General features: G+C 52.2%; 1 long non-coding RNA gene across 1 annotated transcript; it reads right to left on the reverse strand.

The window, feature by feature from the left end:
* Positions 1 to 2850: 2850 nt before the first annotated feature.
* On the reverse strand, positions 2851 to 7675 carry LOC105004756. The gene is made up of 3 exons (XR_827257.1): positions 7495 to 7675; positions 6526 to 6686; positions 2851 to 3815 (listed from the first exon to the last, which is right to left on the reverse strand). It is a non-coding gene; the product is annotated as an uncharacterized LOC105004756 (long non-coding RNA).
* Between the last annotated feature and the right edge of the window lie 751 nt (positions 7676 to 8426).

Genomic DNA, 8426 nt, shown 5'->3' on the forward strand with positions numbered 1-8426 from the left:
AGCTGGAGTTTTGTGATTTCCTTGGCTTTCCCTCCTGGCTATGAGATGGTTGCTGCAGCTCTAGGCATCATATCTGCATTCAAGGGAGGATGAAGGGGAGGAAGGCTAGGCCAGCTATAGTGGAAGCCTTTTATAACAACAACAAGAAAAAACCCCCGGAAACTTCTCCAGAACCCAGAGCAGATGTCTGCTATGTCTCATTAACCAAAACTGTGTCTCACGTGGCTGCAGCAAAGGAAGCCGGGAAAGAGCGTTTAGCTGAGCGCAGAGCTGAACGTAACCAGGGCTGTTTTAAAGGAGAGGGGACACTGGGTAGACAGCTGCCCACCTCTGCCCTGCGATGGTCCTCAAGAAGCAGACGGACTGATACACGGAGGGCTGTGGTGGTCTGAGTGCCTGATCCCAGGTTTTGGTTCAACACCCCCGTGGATTCTATGATTGCCTTAAACTCTACTTTGGGGCTAAGCCCCTGATAGATCAGTTGGTAAAGAATCCACCTGCCCTGCAGGTGACCCCAGTTGGGTTCCTGGGTTGGGAAGATCTGCTGGGGAAGGGATAGGCTAACCACTCCATTATTCTGGCCTGGAGAATTCCAGCAGTCCATAGGGTCGCAAAGAGTTGGACACAACTGAGCGACTTTCACTCCACAAGCCAGTTCCAATGGGTTTTCAAAGTAATCCAGGAACTGCTGTAGAAGCCGGGTGCATGGCCGCCTTCTGAGGACGGTGTCTGCCTGGGCACTGGTGCCCGTCAGGGGCCATGACCTGGGTCGTGTGACATTGTCACCGTGCCAACAGTGGATGGGCCAGGAATCTGGGCCCTGGGACCTGGCACAGCAACAGTCCCTTCTGGGGGAAGGAAGTGAAATATGGTGTCCTGGGCCTGGCTTCCTGAAGACAAAGGAAGGGGGTACCGGGTGTGCCTGTGCTGGGTGGCACACGGCTGCCACTTTGCAGTTTGAGAGGAGCAAGAACGGTGAGGAACTGGAGGGGCATCACGAGGAGAACCCAGCAGGGGGCCAGGCTCAGCTGCGGGAGCCTCAGTTTCCTCACCTGTCAAATGGGGCCGCTAGCAGTTCTCATCTCTGTTGACTGAAGATTAAATGCAGTCCTATGATCAAGGGTTTGGCATAGGATCTGGAGCATGCTGAGTGCTCAGTAAGTACAGTTATAACATACGGTTATAGTAGGTGCTCAGGAAATGCTTTAATTAATTTGATTAATTGGTCTCAGTTGCTTCCTGTGTCCCACTGGCTCTTTCGCTGCGACGCGTGGACTCTCTAGCTGCAGCTTCTGTAGTCACAGCGCTTGAGTGTGGTTGGTCCGTGGCACGTGTTCCCTGACCAGGGATCAAACCTGTGGTGGAAGCGCAGAGTCCTACCCACCGGACTCCCGGGAAAGTCCCGCTAAGACCTTCTTTAAGAACGTGCATCAAGATGAAACGAGGTGCCTGCACAGCACTCTGCACAGTGCAGGCCTCGGGCTGGATGCTGGACGCATGCTGGCTAAAATGAAACTCCGAGAAGGCGTGGGCACGAAGGTCAGCCAGGTGATCAGGCTGGACTGTTGTCAACTTGGAGTGCCAAGCGGGGAGTGGGTGGGAAGAGGGGAGTCATGGACAGTTCTTGAGCAGGGGAGTGACTGGCTGGCACAGGAGTGTCTCAAAGCTTATTCTGGCATCCATCTGCTGCTTATCAGCATTTGGGTGAAGACGTGAGGGAGCTGCCCCCGAAAGAGGCCCATTAAGCCCTAGAACAATGGCTCCGCAGCAGCCTTTGTGGAGCCAGATTCCTGCTGTCCAAACCACCCAACTTCCTGCTCCCAACCTGCTGGGAGCTGCGGGAGGCAGCCTTTATCCTCCGGTAATGAGCCAGGGAAGAAATGCTAATTCATCTACGAGCCCCGGGCCACTCCCCAGTTCCATCTCCATCCAGAAACCTCTGCCAAAGGTCCCTGCATGGGCTAATAGGATTGGTGCTGTGCTTATCTGGGTGAACAAGGCCCCTAAAGGGCCCGTTCTGATGGTCCAATGTGCCGTTAACCCTTTGTTCGCACTTTAAGCTCTACCAAGAGACTCCATCTGACATTAACCCCTCACCTGCGGGTAAGGTTTCACATCCACCTGTGGGCACAGGAGAGCTTTCAAAATGCAGAAAGGAGCTGGATCCCCAAGTTTAAGATCCCAGAGCCTCCGTCTTATCTACCCCCTCACTTTTTTGTGAAGTACACTGCCACCTTGAGAAGATAGGGGACACTTTCAAGGCCATCCGGGCTGACTCAGGGTCAGGCGTGGGATGGGGCTGGCTCACTGGACTGTCACCTTTCAGGTACACTGCACAGGAAACCAGATTTGCAAAGAAAAAAAACGTCGAACTGACCAGCTCTGGGTGCAGAGTCAGCGAGGCTTGCTTTCAAAGCCTATCTTTGAGTTAGCAAGAGTTTAAAAAAAAAAAAAAAAAACCTCTCTATACCATGATATCACGGACCATACAGAAGGCTAAGCGTCGAAGAACTGAGGGTTTTGAACTGTGGTGCTGGAGGAAACGCTTGAGAGTCCCTGGGACTGCAAGGAGATCCAGCCAGTAAATCCTAAAGGAAATCAGTCCTGAATATTCAGAGGAGGCCTGATGCTGAAGCTGAAACTCCAATACTTTGGCCACCTGATGCAAAGAACTGACTCACTGGAAAAGACCCTGATGCTGGGAAGGATTGGGGGCAGGAGGAGAAGGGGACGGCAGAGGATGAGAGGGTTGAATGGCATCACTGACTCAATGGACATGAGTTTAAGCAAATTCTGGGAGATAGTGTAGGACAGGAAAGCCTGGCATGCTGTAGTCCATGGGGTCGCAGAGTGACTGAGCGACTGAACAACAACCATCACACCAAGTTCATAATTCAGAAAGATTATTTTTGTTCGTCTGGCTGGTTTCAAGGTTGCAATCTTCCACTTTCTCAGAAGTGACTATTTGTAAGAGAATTAATTGAGCTTGGTTTTCAGCATTTGTGGGCTTGCGAAGGATCTGACATTTCTGCAGGCGGGCTGAAACGTCTACAGGAAGTCACCAATCGGCTAATGACTTAGCAGTTATTGTCCAGCATAACTTCCTGCTCACCCCACAGGGCTCAGAACACATAGGTTCAGGGGCAGAAATGGGTCCACGGCAAGCTCCGCCCATCTCCCCACTCGGTGCATGTCTGAGCTGTTCATGGGTCTTTGTGGGGCAGGAGAGTGACCAAGACTCAGCCCCAATATTAAGAAACTCAGGGCCATCTCCTTATTCAAATAAAAAAAATAATAATAAGCTCACATTCTAGATTCTGGCAAGTTCGCCACTGGGCCTTCTAGTCTACCTCCCAGAAACTTTTGCATGGGCGCACAAGACCAAGATTAAGAGCGCCTAAATGACCTTCAGGTGGTTAATGACAAAGGGTACGTTCAAAGCTACGTCCAGACAGTTGAGTGAGGCAGGCGCTAAAAGAACAAAGTGCCGCCCTACACAACGATGAGAAGGATCCGGAGGTGCTGACGGGCGGGAAGAACAAGGCCTGACACCACTGGGTGCGTTCTTGCTCAAGAAAGGAAACATTCGCTTACCTGAGTGCGTGCAGAAAGCATCTCTGGGAGGATGGGAAGGACACAGACCGGTGTTCTCTGGGGAGGGAGACTCCACCAGGGAGAGAGAGTCTGGCTTTCAGTTGTGTATTAACACACTTCTTTCTGCCACAGTAGTTTTGTTCACCATGTGCCGGCATCACCTTTCAACTGAAAGTTGTTACTTATCCAAGAGAACTGGAAATATGTGTCCAAGCAAAAACCTGTGTACAGATGTTCATAACAGTCACTATTTTGTCAAGCATTAGACAAAGTATGGCAAAACCCCCAAAGCCCATCAGCTGATAAAGATAATGTGATCTTTCCCTGAAATGGGCTATCACTCAGCCATAAAAAGGGATGAAGCGCTGATATAAGCTCAACATGGGTGAGCCTTGGAAACATTATGCTGAGTGGAAGAAGTCAGGCATGAGACAAATCCACAGAGACAGAAAGCAGATTAATATCTGCCTGGGGGAGGGGGAAATGGAGAGTGACTGCTAATGGACATCTCTTTGCGGTGATGAAATGTTCTAAAATTATATAGTGGTAAAGGTTGCATTATATATAGTGGTAATTGTTGGGCTTCCCTTGTGGCTCAGCTGGTAAAGAATCCACCTGCAATGCAGGAGACCTGGGTTCGATCCCTGGGTTGGGAAGATCCCCTGGAGAAGGGCAAGGCTCCCCACTCCAGTATTCTAGCCTGGAGAATCCCATGGACTGTGTAGTCCACGGGGTCACAAAGAGTCGGACACGGATGAGCCACTTTCACTCACTCACTCAATGTTTGCTTAACCCTGTAAATACGCTAAAAAAAACCCCACTGAATTGTATTCTTTGAAATTAAAAAACAACATGTCCCCTTTTTATAAGGCCACAGTCATATTGGATCAGGGCCCAGCCGAATGACCTCACCTTAACCCAGTTCAATCTGCAGAGACTCTATTGCCAAACTAGGTCACATTCACAGGTACTTGGGGTTAGGACTTCAGTGTATTTTTTGCGGGGAATCCAATCTAACCCCATCAAAGAATTGATGCTTTCAAACTGTGGTGCTGGAGAAGACTCTTGAGAGTCTTCAGCAAGATCAAACCAGTCAATCCTAAAGGGAATCAATCCTGCATATTCAGTGGAAGGACTGATGCTGCAGCTAAAGCTCCAATGCTTTGGCCACCTGATGTGAAGAGCCGACTCATTAGGAAAACCCTGATGCTGGGAAAGACTGAAGGCAGGAGGAGAAGGGGGAGACAGAGGATGAGAAGGTTGGATGGCACCACCAGCTCAATGGATATGAATCTGAGCAAACTCCAGGAGATGGTGAAGGACAGGGAAGCCTGGCGTGCTGCAGTCCATGGGGTCGAAAACAGTCAGACAGAACTTAGAGAGCAAACAACAACAATCTAACCCTTAACACTAAGTCTGGCCCAGCCAAGGAGCAAGAGCGAGGAGGGTGCCTCTGAGAGTGCGGTGTGTTCAGGAGAATGAGCTGAGGCTGGGCAAGCTCAGGATAAAGGAGACCTTGCTCTGGGAAGCAGGGGTGACTTCCTGGAGGAGGCATTAGAGCTGCGCATCTTGTCAGGTGGCTACTGTCAGGATGTCGTCCATATCAGGAGCATTTTGAGTCTGTAGGGGATGTTACTAATAATCACACCAGGACGACCAGTGTAAACCAGGATGGTGGTAGGTCAGTCAGATTCTGTAGTCACCTTGGTCATAAGAGCTGGAGAGAATTTGCATATCAAAGGTGGGGAGGACTGGCAGGAAGAGCACACCACATGGATAGAATAGCAGCTGGGGAAGGCTTAGGGGGAGAACATTCCAGATGCTCGCAGGGAAGGACTGAGTCTGAAGACAGAGAGTCTTGGGAAGCTGGGAAGAGCCTCAATCGCCAACCTGAGGAGTGAGGAGTCTTTAGCCAAAGTCCATGGAGGCTGGACCCTTGTGGTCAAACCAGGGGTCTCCTGGAGGAAGGGGCTGCCGGCCATGCAGGGGAGCATGGACCCTCCAAACCCAAACCAGGAAACCTGCTGGCGGAGAGTTTGCCCATCAGCCCAGAGCAAGAAGCCAGGCCAGCTCAGGAGGACAGACACCCCACCAACCATCTGCTGACGGGGCCTTCACCCCTGGAAAAGCAGGCCTTTCTTCACTGCATGGTTCAGCTCTGCCTAGACTCTGGAAGCAAGGCGGGTGTCAGTTTGGTTGTTAAAACCTTAGGCTTTTTTTTTCCCTTGTTGTTATTTTTGGAAAGAGATGGTGTTGAAGATCAACGTCTGAATCTAGTAAAAGCTGGTTTTTAGTTACTTAATCCCTTGGAAAGATATCAATCATCATTTTTCTTATTTAAACGTTTTTAAAGAAAGGTGCATATTTGCGGTGGGGAGCGGGGAAGGGGAGAAACATTTACAGCTAAGCGCTGAGGTCTGAGGACCTCAGAGTCTGGTGATGAAGCCTCTGCAAGCCGCCGGGGGCTGTGTACTCTCCGAGCGCTCCAGGCCCCCCGGGATGGGACCCCCCAGCCCATCACAGTCCCCTCCCCCGGCCCCTGCACCACGCACAGCCCTGCCCCAGCAGCCCCCCTCGGGCTCCGGATCACTCTTCCCCCACTTTGCAGGTCTGCGCTCTGCTCCCCTGGCTGTCGGGAGCCCTGGGGCTCCGTCCGTGGCCCTTTCCTCCCCTTTGTCTACATGGATCTCCTAGCGGCCTCCTGAGTCCACACGCTGGTCACTCCACAAGCGCTTGTCCTGCCAGACCTCCTCACCCCGCCCCCCAGGCTCCAGACCTGTGTGTCCGGCTGCCTCCTGGCACCCTCTCCCCTGTCCAGCGGACATCCCCAGCCTTATTGTCCCCAGTGACCCTCACTGAATGTGCCTAGCGATCTGAGAGGTGGGCAGTGCTACCTTCCTCCCTTATCAGATGAGGCTCGGTGTTGATTACCTCTAGACAGCATGAAACCAGTGCGGGAAGAGCTGTGTGCGTATGGAGCCTCCGCCCTTCAGAATCCCCATCCACAACTAGAGTCGTAGGTTCCGGTTGGTCAGGTTGATTTCTCCAGACCCTTCCCGCTCCAAATGAGGACAAGGAAGCTGGTAGAAAGCCTGGGGCAGAAGAACATGTATGTGAGGGAAAAGGAAAAGAGGACGAGAAACACTGTATCTCTGGAAGCTCTGACATGTATGCGTGCACACACGCTAAGTCACTTCAGTCACGTCTGGCTGTTTGTGACCCCATGGACTGTAGCCCTCCAGGCTCCTCTGTCCATGGGATTCTCCAGGCAAGGATACTGGAGTGGGTGGCCATGCCCTCCTCCGGGGGATCATCCTGACCCAGGGATCGAACCCGTGTCTCCAGCATTGCAGGTGGGTTCTTTACCGCTGAGCCACCGGGGAGGCCCCAGGAACACTGACTCTCCACAGTGAAATCCTGCCTGTCCTTCCTAATCCTAAGGCCTCACCCAGCTGTCAGCTGATGCTACAAATTCTTCCTCTAAGGCCTCAGCCCTCTCCCTTGGATCCTTCTTTCTGATTCTTTTTCTCCCTCAGGTTCTTAAATCCCTAGGAAGACACTGCTGCTGTTGCTAAGTCGCTTCAGTCGAGTCCGACTCTGTACGACCCCAAAGACGGCAGCCCACTAGGCTGCCCCGTGTCACTCTAAACCATGCATGAATATAGTTTTCAACTTTGCTGTGTGGAGGACGGTTATCTAGACAGCTGTGTCAGAAAGGAGCCTGAGGTTGTGCTCAGACTCAATGAGAGAAGTTGTGCAATTGATTAGCAATATCTGCTGAGGGCAAGGGAAACAGGAGCAGGGATGCAAACGCACTCACCCAGCCTCCAGCTCAGAGCCAGGGATGCAAACGCACTCACCCAGCCCCCAGCTCAGAGCCAGGGATGCAAACGCACTCACCCAGCCTCCAGCTCAGAGCCAGGTCACGGAGATCCGGCAGGGAGGCCAGTCTGAGAGAGGGACGCCTTTTCCTCCACCTTCTCTCACGATATATAAATCAGTTTATCCTGCTATCCTATCCGGAGAAGGCAATGGCACCCCACTCCAGTACTCTTGCCTGGAAAATCCCATAGACGGAGGAGCCTGGTAGGCTGCGGTCCATGGGGTCTCGAGCAGTCAGACATGATTGAGCGACTTCACTTTCACTTTTCATTCACTTTCACTTTTCTCTTTCATGCCTTGGAGAAGGAAATGGCAACCCACTCCAGTGTTCTTGCCTGGAGAATCCCAGGGACGGGGGAGCCTGGTGGGCTGCCGTCTACGGGGTCACACAGAGTCGGACACGACTGAAGTGACTTAGCAGCAGCAGCAGCTATCCTATCCTAGTCCTTCTTTTATTTTTTTTAGGGGAATTTAAAATAAAATTTCTTGTAGGTATTTTTGAAAAAAAGAATACATAAATGTTAATAATGGGGCTTCCCTGGTGACTCAGATGGCAAAGAATCCACCTTCCCAACCCCTGGGTGGGGAAGATCCCCTAGAGAAAGGCAGGGCACCCCACGCCGGGATTCTTGCCTGGGAAATACCAGGGACAGAGGGGTCTGGTGGGCTGCAGTCCACAGGGTCTCAAAGAGTCAGACACGATTTAGCAACTAAAGCACCACCACAACAAACAGACATAAGCTCAGGGCTGCTCAGGGTGAACCGTCTAATAGGAGCCTCTTGCCACAAACAGCTGGGCCCTCCCGCCGCCCGCAGAGGGCCGCACCTCAGGGTGAGTCTGAGGAAAGGGACCAGCCCCCCGGGAGTCTGCTGCCCGGCTGCCGCCCCCAGCAGAGGGCCCCCCAGGCTGAGATGTCCTGTGGAGACCGCAGCCTCAACCTTCCAGACAT

This window comes from Bison bison, unplaced genomic scaffold (assembly GCF_000754665.1).
Source record: "Bison bison bison isolate TAMUID 2011002044 unplaced genomic scaffold, Bison_UMD1.0 scf7180017864482, whole genome shotgun sequence".
NCBI lineage: Eukaryota > Metazoa > Chordata > Mammalia > Artiodactyla > Bovidae > Bison > Bison bison.